Raw genomic sequence first — 20,337 nt, 5'->3', positions numbered from 1 at the left:
TGGTGTCCCCTAGTTCTTGTATTATGGGAAAAGGTAAATAATTTTTCTATATTCACTTTCTCCACACCATTCATGATTTTATATACCTCTATCATATCGCCCCTCAATTGCCTCTTTTCCAGACTGAAAAGTCCCAGTTTCTCTAGCCTCTCCCCATATGGGACCCGTTCCAAACCCCTAATCATCTTAGTCGCCCTTTTCTGAACCTTTTCTAATGCCAATATATCTTTTGGAGGTGAGGAGACCACATCTGCACGCAGTACTCAAGATGTGGGCGTACCATAGTTTTATATAGGGGGAAGTATGATATCTTTTGTCTTATTATCTATCCCTTTTTAATAATTCCTAACATCCTATTTGCTTTACTAACTGCCGCAGCACACTGCGTGGATGTCTTCAGAGAACTATCCACTATAACTCCAAGATCCCTCTCCTGATCTGTCGTAGCTACATTTGACCCCATCATGTTGTACGTGTAATTTGGGTTATTTTTTCCAATGTGCATTACCTTACACTTACCCACATTAAATTTCATTTGCCGTTTTGCTGCCCAATCACTCAGTTTGCTGAGATCTTTTCGTAGTTCTTCACAATCCCTTTTGGTATTGACTGTCCTGAACAACTTGGTGTCATCTTCAAACTTTGCCACCTCACTGTTTACCTCATTTTCTAGATCATTGATGAACAAGTTGAACAGGATCGGTCCCAGGACTGACCCCTGGGGAACACCACTAGTTACCCCCCCTCCATTGTGAAAATTTACCATTTATTCCAACCCTTTGTTTTCTGTCTTTTAACCAATTCCCGATCCGTGAAAGGATCTTTCCTCCTATCCCATGACCGCCTAATTTACATAAAAGCCTTTGGTGTGGGACCGTGTCAAAGGCTTTCTGGAAATCCAGGTATATTATGCCCACTGGGTGCCCCTTGTCCACATGTTTATTAACCCCTTCAAAGAATTCTAATAGATTAGTTAGACATGACTTCCCTCTGCAGAAACCATGCTGACTTTTGCCCAACAATTCGTGCTCTTCTACGTGCCTTGCAATTTTATTCTTTACTATTGTTTCTACTAATTTGCCTGGTACTGATGTTAGACTTATCGGTCTATAATTGCCAGGGTCTCCTCTCGAGCCTTTTTTAAATATTGGCGTTACATTGGCCGTCTTCCAGTCGTTGGGTATCAAAGCTGATTTAAAGGATAGGTTACAAACCACTGTTAATAACTCCGCAATTTCACATTTGAGTTCTTTCAGAACCCTTGGGTGAATACCGCCTGGTCCTGGAGACTTGTAACTATTCAGCTTATCAATTAACTCCAAAACCACCTCTAATGTCACTTCAATCTGGAAGAGTTCCTCAGATTTGTCACCTAAAAAGGCTGGCTCAGATTTAGGAACCTCTGTAACATCCTCAGCCGTGAAGACTGAAGCAAAGTGCTTACCGTCTATTATCCCCTAGCCCTCCAATCAGCCGCAGAACATTAATATAAATACCAGATTTATAGCTGTGAATAAGATTTTGAAGCACAATAGCAAAACTCGCAAGGTCTGTCAATATCACTTTGCAGTTTAGGAAACCTATGAGTAGCAGGCATGCTAAAGGTAGCTACAGATTCAGAAAGGCAGTACTGCATCAATTCCAATTCACAAAATTATCCTCATAGCCACAGTAGTTAGATATTTTTATTCTCCTTTGTTTAAATATTGTAGAAATATTGCCCCTTAAAAGCAAGCACCTTAGAGAAATTTACCTCCTGACATTATTTCAAACCCATCAGAATGGCTGATCTCTTGTTCAAAGTAGATAAAAAAACTGATTGGTTTTTTTAATTAAAAAGCAGTTTTTATTTAATTTAGATTTTGACTTTTAAATGAAAAATATAATATTGATTTTAAAGTAACAGTTGCAACTAAATCTCATCGCGAACAGGCTACAGATACACTTACAGTTTCATAAAAACAAACTAATGGATCTTGTCTGTCATTCTAACTACAAGTTCTTAATTCTGGTAAGTTTTGGGCTTTCAGCTTCTGTTCTGCAGCAGATTAAAAACTAACGTGCAAAGACAGACACAAGGCAAATAGGACTGCTTCTGTTCTGTGCATATGTGGTGGTGGACCTTGGCTAAGCACAGCAGACAGAGAGAATATATGAAGGAAAAAGAGGAGGCAGTAGAGTGGACTAGAAGAAGAAAGGGAAGACGTTATTCACTCCCACCCACCCATCTTCCTTCTATATTCCCCACACTTTTGTCACAGAAAAACTGTCATTACTTACGGGCAAAAGAGATAGCTTAACTGGGAATATTTTGAAGAAATTCATTCCCTGATTAAAAAATGAAAATGTGTCAAGTGTAAGCAGTGCAAGATAACGGTGCAGGGCTTAGCTGCAAGGATGGCTCATCATAAGGAGAAAACGATGTGGTTAAGATGTGGATATGGCTGAATGGCTCAACTGGTTAGTAACTTAAATAATACACTTTGTAATGCATCACTCTTTGTAGTACACTTTGTAATGCATCATTCTTCAAGACTCTCTCGAGGCTTCTTCATAGAACTGTGATTTGACACATGAATTCCCAAGATTTTTATGGAAAGGGATGTTACTAGAAAAAAATAGGTTTAGCTTAACTAATTCTTATTGCTTGTTTAATTAGCTAACTAGGTTTAGAATCTATCACTCAACCATAGAATACACAAAGGCTATGTCTACACTGCAGCTGTGTTGACAGACGTTACCGTAGGAAGATATCTTCTGACAAAACTTCTGTCAACAGATTATGACCACACATGAAAGCAGATCACTCTACTGATCCACTCTGTCGACAGAGGTGGCAGGGCAGTCCAACCACCCTCTCGTCACAACAGCCAACTGGAAGTACAGCAGACAGGGCTGCCCAGTAACCCAGAAGCCCTGTTTATAGCGGGCCCCCAGAGCATCCACATGGCTTTTTTGTTGACAGAATCTGTCGAATAAGGCAGAAGGCTGTCAACAAAAGCACGAAATTCTGTTGCTAGTAGGTGGACTCTCCACAGGTTTTGTCAAAACAGGTGTTTTGACAAAAAAAACCCTCTAGTGTAGACATAGCCAAAGAGAAATCTCATGGTGCCAGTTGCCAATTGTCATTTTCTTATATCACATAATGCATGCCCTTATTTTGGTATATCACGGATACAGACCATAATGGTGGTGCCATAAGTCTATTCCCTATTGTACTTAAGCAAAAAATCACCTTTTCAAAGTGAAATCCATTCTGTACCTCTTTTTTGAGAAAGCAAAATTATCAGTGAGTTCAGTGGGGCTTACTCCAAAATTAATCTCTCCAAACCTGATGAAGTATGTCTTATCTATGAAAGCTCATTACCAAATAAATAAAACTGTTAGCTGTTACAGTGCTACAGGACTACTTGGTTTCTTCCCCCCCGAAAAATAAGTGTACTCTAAGGACAGTCAGTCTTAGTTTTTTGGTAACTTGATTTAAATCAATCCACTCTCACTTTGTCTGCACTAGTGGTGGATCAACACTGCAGCCAGCTGATTTATTCACTCTGTTGTGGACACAATAAATTGATCTCTGAGCATACACCCATCAATGCTGGTACAGTAAACCCTTGCAATACACTATTTGACTTGTGCTTAACTTGTGTTAACACAAGTCAAAATCCTGGGGTTCCCAGGGGCTGCGGGGCACACAACTCCTTTGTCAGATCCATGCTCCAGTCCCTGGCTTCCACAGCTGGGGGAACCAGGTGACAGACAGCTGCGCTGTCATGGCTTTTCCCCAGCTCCCCGACAGTGAAGGCGAGCTAGGCTGCCGCCCGGTACCTAGCTCCCTGCCACACTGGGAACCAGGAAACTGAGCAGCCCTGGTGTGCTGGTCACTTTCCCGACTCCTGCAAGCCCAGGGGAATGGCTCCCAAGCAACTTGCGTGAAATCTGAGTTACACAAGGTTGCCCAGGAGCACAACCCTCAGATAACTCAGGGGTCTACTGTACTCCACCAAGATAAGAAGAGTAGTCAGCATCAACAGGAGAGACACCCCCACTGACCTTACCACATGCAAGGCACCACGGTGATTACGTTGACTTCAACTACAATATTTGCGTAGCCGAAATAGATTGACAGCATAGTATAGCATAGGCAAGGCCTACGTCACAAACCCTTTAGCTGCAAATAAAGCGCATATACCATTTTAAAGAATCTCAGTTCCAATAATCAAACATATATTAGCAAAAACCGGTAACCAAAATAAACACCCTCCACCCTAAAGAACACACTAAGTGTATCTAAGTTTTGGTCTAACATGTGTCTTTCAAAATAACTCAATTATGGTGTATCTTCTTTTTCCTCAACTAGACTGTTTACGTATCTATTTAGAAAGATTTTGCATACAGTAAACCCCTGAAATATGCAGCTTCAAGTTGCGCGTAACTCACTTTAATGTGTATTAAGTGCACCTTGAAGCTGCTCTGCAGCTGTCAGCCTGCGGACAGCTTGGCAGGCTAAGAGCCCCTTCTCCCTGCCTTCCCCCAGCCGCACGGCTGTCAGCCTGACAGCGGCACTGCTGCTGGAAGGCAGGTAGAAGAAGCCAGGAAACTGACCAGCCCTGGTGGGCTGCTTAGTTTCCTGGGTCCTGCAAGTGGCAGGGAGCTGGGAACTAAGCAGCAGCCTGGTTCACGGCTCCCCACTCTGACTTGTGCAAAAATTTGAGTTATACAAAGGAACATAACCCCTGCGTAACTCGGGTTTCACTGTATTCTTATTTACAGTGATTTTTTTGAAGGGGAGGAGAGGAACCGGTTCTCACCTGGCTCCCCACCCCGCCACCTGAAGCCACTCCCATGGCTGGAACTGCTGAGGTGCTGGTACTCAGAACTGGCAACTTCCTGTACACAAAAAAAGCTTATTTATAAAACATAATATATGCTGAAGCTAAAATTATAGACTTTTTGGTTATGGTGATGGCAGAAAGAAATCAGAGAATAACTCATGTAAGATATAGGCTAAATGGCACAGAAATCTTGTACCAGTATAATTATTTTCAGCTAGAGGTATGATGGGATGGCTACATTTATACAAGTTTAAAAGAGCCTTTTAAACCAGCATATTTTATTCACAGTCAAATAAAGGAATAAGCTACACTGATAATCCCTTTTATGCTAGTAACTCTTTCTAAAGGCAGGGATTGTATTATTTTAACAATACCTGTACAACTAAATGGTTTACCTTATGTGGTTTGCCAAGGCCTAAGGATAACTTAATTTATTAACATGAAGGAATCACCAATAAAAATCATGAGTTTTACTTGCGTTGAGCAAATTCAGTTAAGCTTGAGTGAGCCGTCAGCAATTTTCAATATGCAACCTTAACAATTTAACTTTTCTTAACAGCAATTCAATAAGTTATGACTACTAAAATATTAAAGTTATCAAAACATTAAAAAAATAAATTTTCCCAGAACAAAACATATCTTTTTGATGATCAGTCTGATGAAATGATTTCATCAATTCTTTCTTTGAGTTAAATAAAATGAACACCATAGCCCTCACACTCTGGGATTTCTTTCCTTTCTTATTTAAACACTAATTGTTTCCCATGAGGTTTCTATTCAATCATTCTTTTGCACAAGTCACCATAGTACATTTTAATGATCTAGCTCTTTCACTACATTACGTACAGCCTGGAATACTGTGACAGTTTATGTGCTTCTTTTCAGCTCATGGTCCCAATTTTCCACTCCTTTAAATCAGTGGAAAAGCTCCCTTGACTTAAAAGGTGCAGGACCACAACCAAAGTCATTGCTATCTCACACCTGTTCAGATGCATATTCTACAATTTACTGTCAACAACCTGCCAGTTTTGAGCTAAAAAGAGAAAAATAATTCTTAATATGTTCTCAAATGTCATTCTTTCTTCTCCATTCCAGTTCACTACCATGGCTTTTCTTGTAGGCAAATAGAAACTGTCATGTAATCACTGAGTGACTGCAGAGAAAAAGTATACCACATATTTCCATAATTTAAGGATATAATATAAAATGTATATTGATGGACTAAGTTAAATTGTACAGTATTCTTTCCCAGAAAGATACAGTCTTCTTATTCATTTTGTAGACAACATACAATTAAGTGTAGATCTAAATTCTAGAAAATGTTTTTACACTGTACAAAATATCCAATAGTTAGCCAATGATCACATTTTGTTTAATTAAAAAGATTTTACACAAGGGTTCTTTCAGAGGTATGAAAGATCACAAAAAATTAGAACTGAGACTGTCTTTTATAAAAAGAAATCATGGATTCTGAAGAGATGTTTTGCTTTTTCGCCTTTCAAACCCATTAGTTCAGCACCCAAGTAACTGAACAAAATACAAAAGACAGACAGGTCAGCTTTATACTTTTAGACGGTTACATGTAACAGCCAGCCAAAAACATAAAAATGCTCATACTGACTGCTGATTTTAAAAGGCTCGAGATACCAAACACCAGTTAAATTTGTTCCTTATCTTTGTTTTTTTCCATAGTGGAAACAAACCATCTTATGGAATTAATACTATTTTAATACCCTATCTGCACAGTTGATTCAAGATTTTTAACAAAGAAACAAATAAAATTGGAAAGCCAGCAATCAGTCTTGTTAGGTCAATCCTCATGAAAAGGGTCAGTTCTCAGATTTGACAGTATGTCTTTTGTGTACCTCAGGTTACACAAAGAGAAAACAAGCTTTGGCCTTAAATATTTTGACTAAACAGGATAAAGGAATAGAAGGTAACAGTTTCAAAAGCTTAGCAAAAAACAAGGAAGAGATGAAATATGCAAAAATAGAGGTATAAAATATCAAGTTGTCAGCCCAGATTGTTTTATGGTGTTATTAAGCTACTTGCCATCAAAACATGGTAAGCGGCAGTATTTGGGTTACTGATTCACAAAGTTGAAATAAAAGCCTCCCACGTCATCTAAAGCAGCAAAGACTTCTCAACATACTTTTGACAATGCAGATGATAAAAATTAAAATCTAGCTATGGAGAAAACAGTGTGACAATTCAAAATAGAGTCCTGAAAAAGAATAGAAATTTAAGACAGGATTACAGATTTTAAATAAAAAAAAAGCAGAAAGAATCTGAAATGAAGTGGTGACTAAAAAGTGGTGTCATAGTGTGCAGTTATACAGCTAAGTAGGATGGGGACAATGCTCTCTTATTCTTGAGAATCTCACATAAGCCCAACCTGAAGCTACACAGCATAACCGTAGGGAGCAAAGCAGTATGCACACAAAAAAAAAAAAAATCACCACGAACAGTATATACTAAGGACATACTACAGCACAGAAACAGTATTGAGAGCCTTGGCCTTGCAAGGGCCTTCCCCTAAGATCCTACATCATTTCAGCTACATGAGCGGGAGCCCTATTTTCTCCACTGTGTCCTCCAGTCTTGTTCTGAAAAGGCTAAACCACTCACTGACTTCACAGCTGAATCTCAACTAGTCGGACCAAAAACAGAATTGCAACAGCTGACCGTACATAATAGTGATTTTAACAGAACTACCCATAAAAACAAGCTCTGTAGTTGGATCCTTGAAGAAATCCTTCAAGATCCACTGCAAATTCTTATGATCAAATGGCCTTCTGTACATAGATAAGTTAAGTATGTACCTAATTATTTATGCAATTGGGACACAAATACATTTGCTTAGTGCATCTTATCTTCATGCTTTTAGTTACAACCTTCCCATAACAAAGACTACCATTATATTTGTGTCCTATGCAACACCAAAAATACCATCTATGCTTTAAAAAAAACAAAGTGACAAAAAATGAAAAAGCACTGCGTTTGCCACTAATAAAAAAGAAAAATTATTTATGACAGCAAATCCCTTTATGTGTTCATAGGCAAATCACCACCACAGAAACAGAGCATCACTTCCTGGATGGAGCACTTGACTAGATATCAGAAAACCTGACCTATTCCCTTCTGTACTGTGCAACCTTCAGCAAGGGATTTTCTCGGTACCACAGCTTCCCCCTTTCTCAAATGGTGACAATATTTACACTCTTTTGTAGAGACCTTTGAGATTTATATGTGAAAGACACAATACAACATTCTAATTATTAACAACTATATTCAGTGCTACGGTCTCCACCGTAAAATTCTATGACAAGATAAAAACAGGTAGGCAATTATACCACAATATGTCAAGAGAAACTACAAAAGCAGGATTTACCTTACCTAACAAAAGTTAACCATTACTAGTCTCAAGCTTATTCACAATGAAACAATGTTTAATACAGGAGAATAAATGAGGAAGCCATCCAACAACATAACAAAGGGACATTACCATTTTTTTGAAAGTCATTCAACTTTGCCTAATTTTTTAACAATTATTACAAATACTACTTCTGGTTTACCAAATCTTAAGGCCTTTAAATTTAAATTTAAAAAAAAATGTTTATTTTACTCTGCATATTTGACAGCACTTTGGGACTGATCCAGATCATTATTAATCTTTCCACTGACATCAAATGGCTTTGGATCAAGTTTAGTGGTCTTCCTTCTATAGTCAGTTTCACATTTGTTTGTCAGGGATTCTCTCAACTACTGAGGAGGAAAAACCATCATCTGGGAACTGGTAAACTTGATTGTGAAACCACAAGAATTATCAGAGAGACAGAAGAAATTGTATTTGACAATGTTCTTTTAAAATACATATATATGCATTTGTACTCAACTGATTAAGTTCTCAGAGAGTTCTATACTCAACTTCTCACTGCAAAGTTAAAATGCTATTTAAAGAGCATTATAATACATGAAACCTTTTTTTAAACTTAGACTTTTAGTATTCTTGAATGTAACCACGTTAGGTGTGTCAAAATTAGGCAGGGAGTTTAATGTTAAATTTAAAAGAGGTGTATGTAGCCAAGTGACCCCTAAATCCAGATCTCTCCGCCAAACATCAGTTAATTATTAAACTCTAGCAGTCAGGCATATTTTTAGAGGTCAAGCTAGAAGGTGCCTTGAGTAACTTTCATCACAGATTTTTCCTGGATGACTAATAAATTGTACGCTGCTCCAGCACATTCTCAGCAAGTAACCTGAGCTCTCCTCAAGGAATACAGAATCAGAGAGGTAGCCCTGTTAGTCTGTATCTTTGAGAACAAGTAGTCCTGTGGCACCTTATAGACTAACATATTTTGGAGCATAAGCTTGGAGCATAAGCTTTCATAGGCAAAGACCCGCTTCATCAGATGTCGCATCTGATGAAGTGGGTCTTTGCTCACGAAAGCTTATGCTCCAAAATATCTGTTAGTCTATAAGGTGCCATAGGACTTCTTGCAGTTCTCCAAGAGTACAGTATGTTTCAAGAAGGTTTGGAGGACTAAATAGCATGATGTGACTAATGAACATACACAGTCAAAACAAAGTCTGCCAAGAAAAGCAATTTCCTCCTTTCTACATACACTGATGAACACAAGACTTCAGCCCACCGGAAAGGTGTTTTGTGCATCTAATTTGGGCAAAAAAAAACAGGCGAGAACGCTCCTCCTGCAACAAGGAGAAACTCCTCAGTGGCACGGACAACAAAACTCAGTGTGGGAAAGGAGGCACCTCCCTCCAACACAGTGGGAGAGGAGATCCCCCCCGACCCCCAGCGGACACACACCCCGTTTCCCTCTGGTTGTGTAGCTCCTTGCCCAACACCCATTGAGGTCACATCCCGGAGCCTGCTCCCCACCCCCACCCCTCCGCGTGAAACACGCCAACCTCGCTCAGATTGGCTGGTGCGAATGTGACCCCCGCCGGCAGACGTCAGGTAACTTTCCGCGGCCAGGCACAGAGTTTGTGACGGCAGCATCCGCCGGAGCCCAGGCTGGGGTTTCGCTTCCCCCCACAGGCCGGCCCGCCAGGCCAGCCCCCCTTGGCGGGGGAACTGCAGATGTCCCCTCCCTACAACACCTCGATTCGGCCTAAAACGGCCCCTGGGCAGACCGGGGCGGCGAATCGCTGCGGAGCCAGGGCCCCGTCGAGCCCCGTTTTTCACCCGCCCCCGCCTCCGGACGCGGCGCCGGAGTCGCGCCCCCCGGAGTAAACGGCCCCGCACCGTACACACCTTGCCGGACAACAGCTGGGCTCCGCGGCGGCTCTTCCTGGGGCGCTTCCCGGCTCCACCATGCTTCTCCCCACGGCCTCAGCAGCCGGGCTCCATCCGGCCGCCGCGCTCAGCCCCTGCTCCCGGCGGCGGGCGGCCCGCCCGGATCTCCGTGCTAGCCGATGGCGAAACGGGGCAGTCTCCTCAGGGGCGCGGCGGCGGAAGGGGGCGGACGGCTGGGCGGCGGCGCCTCCTCCCTGCTCAGGAGAATCCCTCGTGGCTCCGACACCTGGAGCCGGCGGCGGCCGCTTCGCCTCACCGGCGTCGGGAGTGGGGGAAGCGTAGGGATCTCAAAGAGCGGGGGGCGTCGGCACCCGCCTGCCGGGCGGAAGGAGCCGCCGGCAGCGGAACATGCCGGCGGGAAAATCACCCACTTGTTGCCCTGTCCCCCGCCCCGCTGCTCTGCCTCGCGCGCGGCCCCCTCCTCCAGCCTGCCACGGAGGCGGGCGGCGCGAGCGAGCGGCTAGGCAGGTCTGGCTCCGCAGCCAGCAATCTGACCGCGCGCAATGGGGAAGAGCCGGGGGGGGGGGGGGGGAGGAGCAGGAGGAGGAGGGAAGGAAGCGTACAGCGCCGCGGACCTCTAAGCTCCGCCTCTCAGGCTGCCTTCCTAGCCAATGAGAAGGCCCCATCCGTGTGAGGGTGGGGGAGGGAGCGAAGTTTCGGGTGGGGGAGAGGAAAGTTCGCTTCGTGCTCGCATTCCGCTGTCGTCTTTGCGTTTGACGTAGCGGACGGACCCGGAAAAGCTAAGGGGGAGGGGGAGGCGGAGGTGCGGGTGGGGAAGCCCTGGCCTTTACACACACACATACGCAGCAGCATGGGTGGATCATTGAGGCAGGACCCTGCGGCCCTGTTCCTTCTGCATCACTGCTCGTCCTGCTACTGGTGCCTGAGCAAAGGTGTCTCCACCCCAGCCCCGCTGTGCCGACTGCTAAAGGGCGAGCCAGCTGTGATGGCCCTGCCGCACTGGGCAACCTCCCAGTGCCTTGTGCCTCTGCCCTGGTGTCCTAGGGCACAGGCACAGGGCACGCATGCAGGATGCACTTCTCTGCCCAGCCCAGTGGTGGCCCATGCATGGGCACCACACGATCACGAGAGGACCCAGTGTTGCTGAGTTTTGCAATGTCACTGCAGGCCTTGGGTGCTGTGTTGTTTTTCTTACAGCCACCGCTGCAGGGATCAGAGGAAGTCTCACCCCCTTCTGCCTCCTATCAAGGTGCCCACTCTCCTGGTTGCAGAGAAGAGCTTGGACCATGAAGCCAGGACACCCTAACGGCTCAAAAACCAGATAAAAACAGCTCAGCATTTGTGATGTTGTGTACAAATGATCTCCTGGCTTTTAACAGAATGTCATGATTTTGGGGACCTGAGTTTTGATCACCTAGAACTGGCAATACAAGGGAGTTGCCCTGTGACATGATGTCACAACACAATGGCATCGCCACACACAGGGCCCAGCAGCCTTAACTCTCTGACCCTGTTTCACAGCCTCACATTCCTTGACTCCTGTCACCACATCACAGCATGGTTGTTTCCACAGAGGGAGCCTCACCTCACCTCTCTATTCAACGTGAGTGTGCACCCCATAGGATACCTGCACCATTTATCACCCCTTCTGCAGACCAGTCTTACAGCCCTGACTGTACCTGCCTAGCTTTAGGTTCTTGTTGCATTTCTCAGAACTGTCTCCAGACTCTCCTGGTCTTCTCTGTGGTAGTGACGGAAGATGATGGGGGAGAAGGGACAGAGAGAGATGATTATTCCTCAGGCAGACAGAAGCAAAGACAATTCCTGATTTCTTGCCATCCCTTGTTCATCTGACTCTGATGAAGCAGGTGAAAATGTATTAGTTTCTTGGACGTAAAATAAATTTCTTTCCTGTCCATTTCTACTGTTGTACTGCCAAAAGACACCCTAGGGACAGATACCGGATATGGATTGATCTGATTTGCTTGGTAAACTGGGCACTAGCAAATAATATGTTTTGGTACAGCTGAATGTAAATGCACATTCTGGGAAGCTGTGACTGAAAAAGATGTAGCACTCATGGCAGAAAATTAGCTGAACATGAGTTCCCAGTTAATGCTTTGACCAAAACAGCTAATGCAATCATTGGCTGTATAAACACTGAAAGGAAAAATAGGGGTAAAAAAATATAGGAGTAAATTCTACCTTTGTATTTGACACTGGTGCATGGCTGCTGGGATACCGTTCAAGAAGGATGTAGATAAATAGAGAGTTTAGAAAACAGCCATGAAAACGAAAAAAGGATTAGAAATATGCTGTGTAGTGGTAGACTCCAGGATAGGAACAGAGTTCCCTCTAATTTTTTCCACCCATGTGCAAAATAAATGTTATGTGCACTGAGGCGTGTGAGTTTGTGTGCCAATAGGAGAAACACATGCCGTGGGCACTCTGTTAATCAGCTGGGTGGCATTTGCATTTCTCATGGGTAGATGCTCTCATGCTCAGCTTTAAGGGAATACTGGATAGGAACCTCCAGAAAGGGTGGGTGGAGTGGAGAAGAAGGACTCATGGGGCAGTGGCTGTGGTGGCACCTTTGGGGAAGGAGCAGAGGAGGGAGGGGAGCACAGCCCAGCAACCATGCTTCACGCATCTGAGTAGTGATAGTCTATTATACCCTCTGACAACGGTAAAATCTTTTACTGGATCAATTTCTGTTGGTGAAAGAGAGGAACTTTTGAGCTCTCCAGAGGGCTTCGTCAGGTGTGAGAAAGGGTTGCAGGGTGTCGCAGACAAATACAAAGTGGAACAGATTGTTAAGCACATGAATAAGCAAAGCACTCGTGCACAGTAACTTTTCTCTTATTTCCCATGCTGATGAGACCACAAGCACAAAAGTCCAAACAAAAAGTGAGAAATCTTTCTGCTTGAAGCTGGTGAACTTGAATTAAATAAAAAAGTCCATCAATAGCAAAGGCTGGTATGGCCTCACTCCTCACTTTACTACTCTCACAGGTATGCCATGCCATGATCATTTTCAACACATACACACATATATATACTAGCCTTTTCATATCGGTCAGCTGTAGATGGGTTTAGTGCTTTCAGGGAGTGTGAATGGGGGCAGCTGGTTTGCTTATACAGGGAGGGAACAGAAGTTTTACCTCTGTGTGTGTGTGTGTGTGTGAGACAGAGAGAGAGATTATTTTACTTTATTTTAATGTTGCATTCTTGATCCAGCCTACAGCAGAAGCTCAAATTATTTTTTTATGAAAGCACCATCACTAGGCAAAATTGTTTTTAAGATGCATTCACATTTTTCCAACAGACATACATGCTTCAGTGGTCTACAAAAACAGCAAATACATACTTGCACACCCTCTATTGTGTTGAGTGTTCGGTAACCAGAAGCTTCTTAAATCAAGACACTAAGCAAAGAACCAGTATGGAAATACAGGACTATAAGAATAATTCATTAAGAGCACAGTGCATGGAGATCCACAATGCACTTACAGGTCCTGAAATCCTGTTCATTAGGCATTGCACTCCAGCTTAATACTTGCAACAGATTCTCTAGTGTCATATTCTTTGGTTGCGCCAGAATTCTGGCTGGGAATCTAGGACAACGTTACATAGTGCAGCCCCAATGCAACATTTCAATATGCGCTTTCATCATTTAGGGTGCGTCTACACTTGCATTCCTCTTCCGAAAGAGCTGAGCCTTGGGGAAGGGAGGGTGCTGGTAGCTGTCGCTTCGCCAGGGCTCCGGGGCGGGACCAGCAGCTGCCGCTTCCACAGGACTCCCAGGGAGTGCTGGCAGCTGTGGCTTTCCCGGGGCTCCATGGCGGGGCCAGTGGCTGATGCTTTCCCAGGTTCCTGGGGAGCACCAGCAGCTGCGACCTCCTTCCTAACTCCCCGGGGCTTGACGGATCCAGGAGGAGCTGCCCCTCCCCCCATATCTCACTGTCCCATATTTGAGAGAGGGAGATATGGTCACCCCAAGCAGGTTTTATATTCATCATTGTGAGTTTAGTTAGAAAAGTTGAGAAGGAAAAAACCACAGATTAAATAAAACTGTTCCTACCCAACACTGCTTCTCTCCATAATGCCATGAAGTCTCTATAATGCCTGGAGTCTCTCCCTGATACAATGAAAATGTGATACTAACTGTGGTTCCTCCATGCTGCTTCTGACTCCTGGTAACCTGGACTTTAACTTGTTTCTCACCCTACTCCTTATATTGCTTAGCAACTATATTGACAGCTCCCTCCCAAATCCGCTCTTTAATGGTAACAAATTCACCGCATTCTTTCTCCATCAGACTTTCAGATAACATCTTTTCCCTTAAGAAGAATAAACAGTAGAATTAATCATTGTAATGTTGAGATTACAAAGGAGAAATAAATCTTTCCCAAAGAATCCATGTTGTTAACAGCACCAAGCTTAGTATGGGGCCATGGCGTACGGGCAGCACACAGTAGTTCCTCACTTTTCTTCATTTGTCTGATATAATTACATACAAATGAGTAGAATTTCACAACTGTCTCTCCTTCTTGGTTCTGGTTTAAGAAAATCTCATTTACACATAATATATCCCAACATTTTATAGCTAAATCTTCTCCTCATGCTTGATTCCAGGCAAGCATCTCTTCAAAGCCCTACAAGCCATCTCTTAGAGCTCCATAGCCTATCACTAGCATCAGGGGAAATTTCTCCTGTAAGCCTTGTCTAGATTACCATTCAAAGGGCTATGTTAATGCAGTGTGTACCATATGCTAACACACACATTACAGCTCTAATGTAGACAAAGCCGGTGCCTTTGACGCATGCTTAATTAGTCACACTAAAGCCTAGGGGGAGCCTTGATGTTTAATTCGGGCCATTTAATAAATTGTTAAAGGCAGCTAAACTAGATTTTTAACTACATTTTCATTGACACAGCTGTCATCACACTTTAATCCTACTCTGGACAAAGCCTATGCTACAAGTGGTCAAAAGTCCTTCCCCTCATTGGTAAAGGTTCACAGCTGTCTTTGCTCCTTCCAAGACCCATGTCTGAAGACACTTCACAACTGCCGCTTTTTTTTTTTTCTTTTCAGCAAATCTTCCAAATCTTTCTTTTCACTAGATCCTGTTGCAGGGATGGGTAGGCTCAGGGCCATCACCATACACAGAATATGCAGCTGTGGAGTGCAACCAAAAATATGGGGCACCATTGGGTCTTAATGTCCACCCACCTCCTCCTTCCATCCCTTTTCTGTGGCTCTGCTTCCTCCAGCGACAATCTAGGCAACTTAAAAGCGAAAAAGTCTGGCAGGTCTATTATCAGAACATTGAACTTGTGAAAGGACCATTCAAATGGTAAAGGAGCTATTTAACAGGCATTTGCCTGACGGAGGTGTATATTGTCAATTTGTTTAAAATTTACTTTAAAATTACTTCAGTAGTGTATTGCTGAAATCTATAAAATCACAAGTCTAAAAATTTAATCATTTTCCACTCCCACCCCACAGCCTCCTTTGAGCCTAGGAGGCCCATAAATCCTCAGGATGTCCTTGGGTAGGGCTTTTATAGCCTCCTTCTTCCCAGCAGGCCTTGGAGTTCACAGTGAAACACTCTAGGAAGAAGCACAAGCCAGATAAGAGCTGGACTTTAGTCCCTCTTAAATCCCATTACATCACTCTATACATTTACTCATGAAAACCTGTTGCCAAAAGTATCTATCAACTCTGTTTATAGTCTATTTTTTTTACTTTAAATAAACCAAGTAAGATTATTCCCCTCAGCTAGCCTGGAAGAAAAATAGTTTTGTGTTTAAATCTCATGGTTGCCCACCATGCTAGACAACATTATATATTCAAAAACCCCTAAATGGATAGCTGTGTTTACAATAAATTCAGTCTTGCCAGCGCTCACAAGCCTATTGCAAGTCTTCTAAAATATTTGATGTTTTACTTAGAGCCCCACCTTCTGAAAGACAAGAGACTGCATGGCAATCTCACCTGTCATTTTATTAAAGCAAGTTTCTAGTGCTCTGAATTGAAAATAAAAGTTTGAAAATGTGCCCTAAGTGCAGCTTTGGGGTCCAAAACCCAGAAGGCAAATGAACTTTTTATTTTTGTCCCCAAAGTTTCACAGTTTTTAAAGCTAACGCATAATGGGAAAGGGCTGCCTCATTATCACTGAACAATTGGTGTTGGCAATATTCTAAATATACCTGACTTCTTCAATACCAAGTGACATGTAATTCCACACCCACCCTGGGCTTGCAGAGTCCGGCACAAAAAAGATAAAAGGTGGCCCAGCCTGCCAGAGTTCAAAATACCTTCCTTGGGGGGCTAAGGGTGGTCTCATGATCGGGACATAGTGAAGAGCACCACGTTGACAACAGAACCCTCCAAAACATGGTGCTAAGCTAGAACTAGTCCTCGCTTTGCTTCATCAGAAAGGAGTAAGTCCAGCTATCTAACCAGCTGTTTTACAGCCAGAAGACTCGAGTCCTGCAAACCTGAGTTAGATGATACAGGCCAGCTGCAGGCGTTTAATTGCTGTACAGACAAACCCTCTGGGGCCAGGGATGAGCCATGCTCAGTCTCTAAAGGAGATTGCAGAGCACTGGGATTGCTACTTTTGCCTCTGACACACACATAATGATCTTCTTCGTCTCTGACTTGAGAGACAATAATATCAAATTTTAATTATATTAGTCAAAAATATCAACTTTCAATCACCATCATAGTGCAAATTAGCATGTTCAATTTATAGCCACTGTAATTGCACGCAAAAACTCTATCTACTATTAACAGAATGGTTATGGTGTAGCTAACTTCTCACGGTATCGATAACATGTAATTTCATGCCACAATACACAGCAATCTCCCTGCCAGAGTTTTTCTCCCAACCAATAGATCATTTCTGTAAGCACAACTGCCAAAAGAACAGGCTTTTAAAGGAATTAAATCTCCAATCTTTGTTATTGGCTGCCTGAGAAGTGCCAAGCTAGTATTAGGCCTCTGGATTGACATACATCAGTGGTTCTCAAACTATGGGTCAGGCCCACAAAGTGGGTCAAGACCCTGTTTTAAAGGGGTTCCAAGGACAGGCTTAGACATGTTGAGGCCAAAGCCAAAGCCTGAGGTCCACCACCCAGGACTGAAGCTGAAGCCAGAGGCCATCAGCCAGGAGTGGTGGGGCTAAGGTGACAGGCCACTCTGGAGTGATGGGGGTCAGGGTGTGGTCCCCCCCATCCAGGAAAGCAGGGCTTGGATGGGCCCAGGTTTCAACCCTCTCTTATGGGGACATATAGTAATTTTTGTTGTCAGAAGAGGGTCATGGCACGATGGAGTTTGAGAACCCTGGACTGTGTTAAAGGGAATGGTGGATGATGCATGGGCTAACTGGTGCTCTGACCAATTTAGCCCAAGACCTGCTTTTCCCAACATTCCCCTTTCCCTCCATGCAGAGCTGCTCACCTGGGCCCATCTCCCCACATCCCTACACTTTCCCCATGCAAAGCCCTTCTCCCAGCTCACAGAGCTATCCTGAGCCATTTCCCCAAGAACCCTCCTCCCTTGCAAGGGTCTGGACCAAGCACTGCCACACCCAACCCCCTTTTTGGCAAAAGTGATGACTGCTTGGCAAGAAGAAGCAGGACAAATGGGGTTTTTTGCCCCCCACCCACCCAAAGTCAGGGCATCCAGGGCAGGGCTAAAGAAGGGGGACAGTCCCAGCCAAACCAGGACATATGGTCACCTTCTTCAGAAGTGAGAGAGCTGCTCTGTGGTGAGCCCTGGACTTTCCTCCACCTGTCCTGGATGGTGGGCTGGTGGGGGAGGGAAGCTGAAAGCAGCCCCCAGCCTGTGTCTCTGCCCTGCAGGGCAAGCCACCCAGGCAGGTAGAGGGGCAAGGGCTCCCCACAACAGCCTGGGGTCCCTACCCAGCTCTTACCACAGCTAGCTTCCAGACAGGGCAGGAGGTGGGGCAGGCAGAAAGAGGAGGAGCAGGGGGCCAGGCCCTATGGAGGGGTGGGGTGGGGTGGGCTCCCAAATGTTCTCTGTGCCCAGGATGTCAATTAATCTTAATCTGCCTCTGTCTATAGTTTTTGGTTTCCTGTTGCTGGACCTGGAGGGTCTGATGACTAATGGTCCCATGATCACTATGATCATCAGCCCTTCCAAGCCATATATTTCTGAATTTAATCTAATTTACATGACCCGCATTACAGGCCCCAGGCTGTAGGCTGTCTATTTTAGGGGTTTCTATGGCTCTCCTCACTGTAATAGCTCATGCAGATTATTCAGCTCTGATAGTCTCTGAATTTTAGCTGGGCTCTTATACCGCATTCGTCACCGTGGTATGGAAACGCCTTAAGATATAGGATTAGATTATAGCATTTAGCCACAGTCTGCCACAAGGGACGACATGGAACTACCTCACTCCAAGGGGGGCAACAGAAGATATTCTGCTTACATAAGAATAGCCATACTGGATCAGACCAAAGGTCCATCTAGCCCAGTATCCCATCTTCTGACAGTGGTCAGTGCCAGGTGCTCCAGAGGGAGTGAGTAGGAGTAGTAGTAGTAGGCATCCTTCAGTCTGCATAGACTATGGATCGCTCCCTTTAAAGTTTCAATTGAGGACTTCATTTACAGCGTCTGTTGTGACTATGAAGACCCACACGAGAGAGACAGTCCTTGCTGCATCTCTTGCAGATGTGGTGGGTGTCTGGCAAGTCCTTAGTGTGCTTTCTGTGCGCTCGCTTCTCCTCTTCTAGCTGTCTGATCTTCATCTCGCCCTTCTGAAGGCCCTTGTGTAACCCCTGCCTCCATCTGCCGCGGTCGTCTGCTAGTTCTTCCCAGTTGTCCAGCTCGATGTCTACCTCTCTGAGGTCTCTCTTGCAGACATCTTTGTAGCGCAACTGGGGGCGTCCGGGAGGTCTTTTGCGAGAGGCTAGCTCACCATACAGGATGTCTTTTGGAATCCTTCCATCGTTCATCCTGTGGACGTGGCCAAGCCAGCGGAGTCGACGCTGCCTGAGGAGGGTGTGCGTGGTTGGGATTCCAGCTTGCTCGAGGACGGCGGTGTTGGTTACTCCGTCCTTCCATGATATTCCAAGGATGCGCCTGAGGCAGCACAAGTGGAAGACGTTCAGCCTCTTTTCCTGGCGGGCATACAGGGTCCAAGTCTCGCTGCCATAAAGGAAGGTGCTGAGGATGCAGGCTCTGTAGACTTGCATTTTGGTGTGAGTGTACAGCTTGTTGTTATTCCACACACTCTTGCTGAGTCTGGACAGAGTTGTGGCCGCTTTTCCGATCCTCCTATTTGACTCCGTGTCCAACGACAGGGTGTCAGTGATGGTCGACCCAAGGTAAACGAACTCGTGGATGACCTCTAACGTATAGTTGTCAATGCTGATTGATGGGGATTCGGTGCCATCCTGACCGAGTACATTTGTCTTCTTTAGGCTGATGGTAAACCCAAAGTCCTTGCATGCTTTGGAGAACTGATCCAGCAGTTTTTGAAGCTGGTCTTCTGTGTGAGACACTACAGCAGCATCGTCTGCGAACAGCATGTCTCTGATGAGGACTTCTCGCACCTTAGACTTAGCTTTCAGCCTTGCAAGGTTAAACAGTTTCCCATCAGATCTTGTGTGCAGCAAGATGCCCTCTGTTGAAGATCCAAAGGCATGCGTCAGGAGGAGTGCGAAGAAGATCTTCAACAGAGAGGAAGTGAACAGAACAGGTAATCAAAGAGATCGCTCTCCTGTCTTACATTTCCAGCCACTGACAAACAGAGGCTAAGGACTCTGTTTCCTACCCATCCTGGCCAATAGCCATCAATGGACTTAACCCCCCCGAACATATATAGTTCTTGTTTGAACCCTGTAAAAGTCTTGGTCTCTACAACCCCCTCTGGCAGGGAGTTCCACAGGCCAACCATGCACCGTTTGAAGACAAACTTCCTTTTGTTAGTTTTAAACTTGCTACCCATTAATTTCACTGGGGACCCCCTACAAACTGAGGCCAAGTCAAAATGTGAACCTTAAGGTAGGTTCCGGGTTCCGTTAATTGGGTCCCTTATTAAGACTTTGTCTGCACTAAACATCTTTTAGCCACGTGCTCATGACAACATGGGGCTATTGCTAAAAGTCAGGCAACTAAATGCTGTTTGTCAGCACCCGGGACATCGCTATGGGCCTGGGGCAATCCCTCCTGGGCCTAGGCACTG

The 20,337-nt window shown here is 44.4% G+C and overlaps 1 protein-coding gene across 1 annotated transcript in view; it reads right to left on the bottom strand.

Annotated features, from left to right (window-relative positions):
* Positions 1 to 10,662, bottom strand: part of B3GNT2 (UDP-GlcNAc:betaGal beta-1,3-N-acetylglucosaminyltransferase 2) — a 45,945-nt gene extending 35,283 nt beyond the window's left edge. Inside the window, exon 1 of the mRNA XM_074989382.1 lies at positions 10,111 to 10,662. The gene's annotated coding sequence lies outside the window, so the exon portion shown is untranslated. The remainder of the gene's footprint in view (positions 1 to 10,110) is intronic.
* Between the last annotated feature and the right edge of the window lie 9,675 nt (positions 10,663 to 20,337).

Source organism: Carettochelys insculpta, chromosome 3 (assembly GCF_033958435.1).
Source record: "Carettochelys insculpta isolate YL-2023 chromosome 3, ASM3395843v1, whole genome shotgun sequence".
Classification (NCBI taxonomy): domain Eukaryota; kingdom Metazoa; phylum Chordata; order Testudines; family Carettochelyidae; genus Carettochelys; species Carettochelys insculpta.
This window is presented reverse-complemented; position numbering and strand designations above follow the sequence as displayed.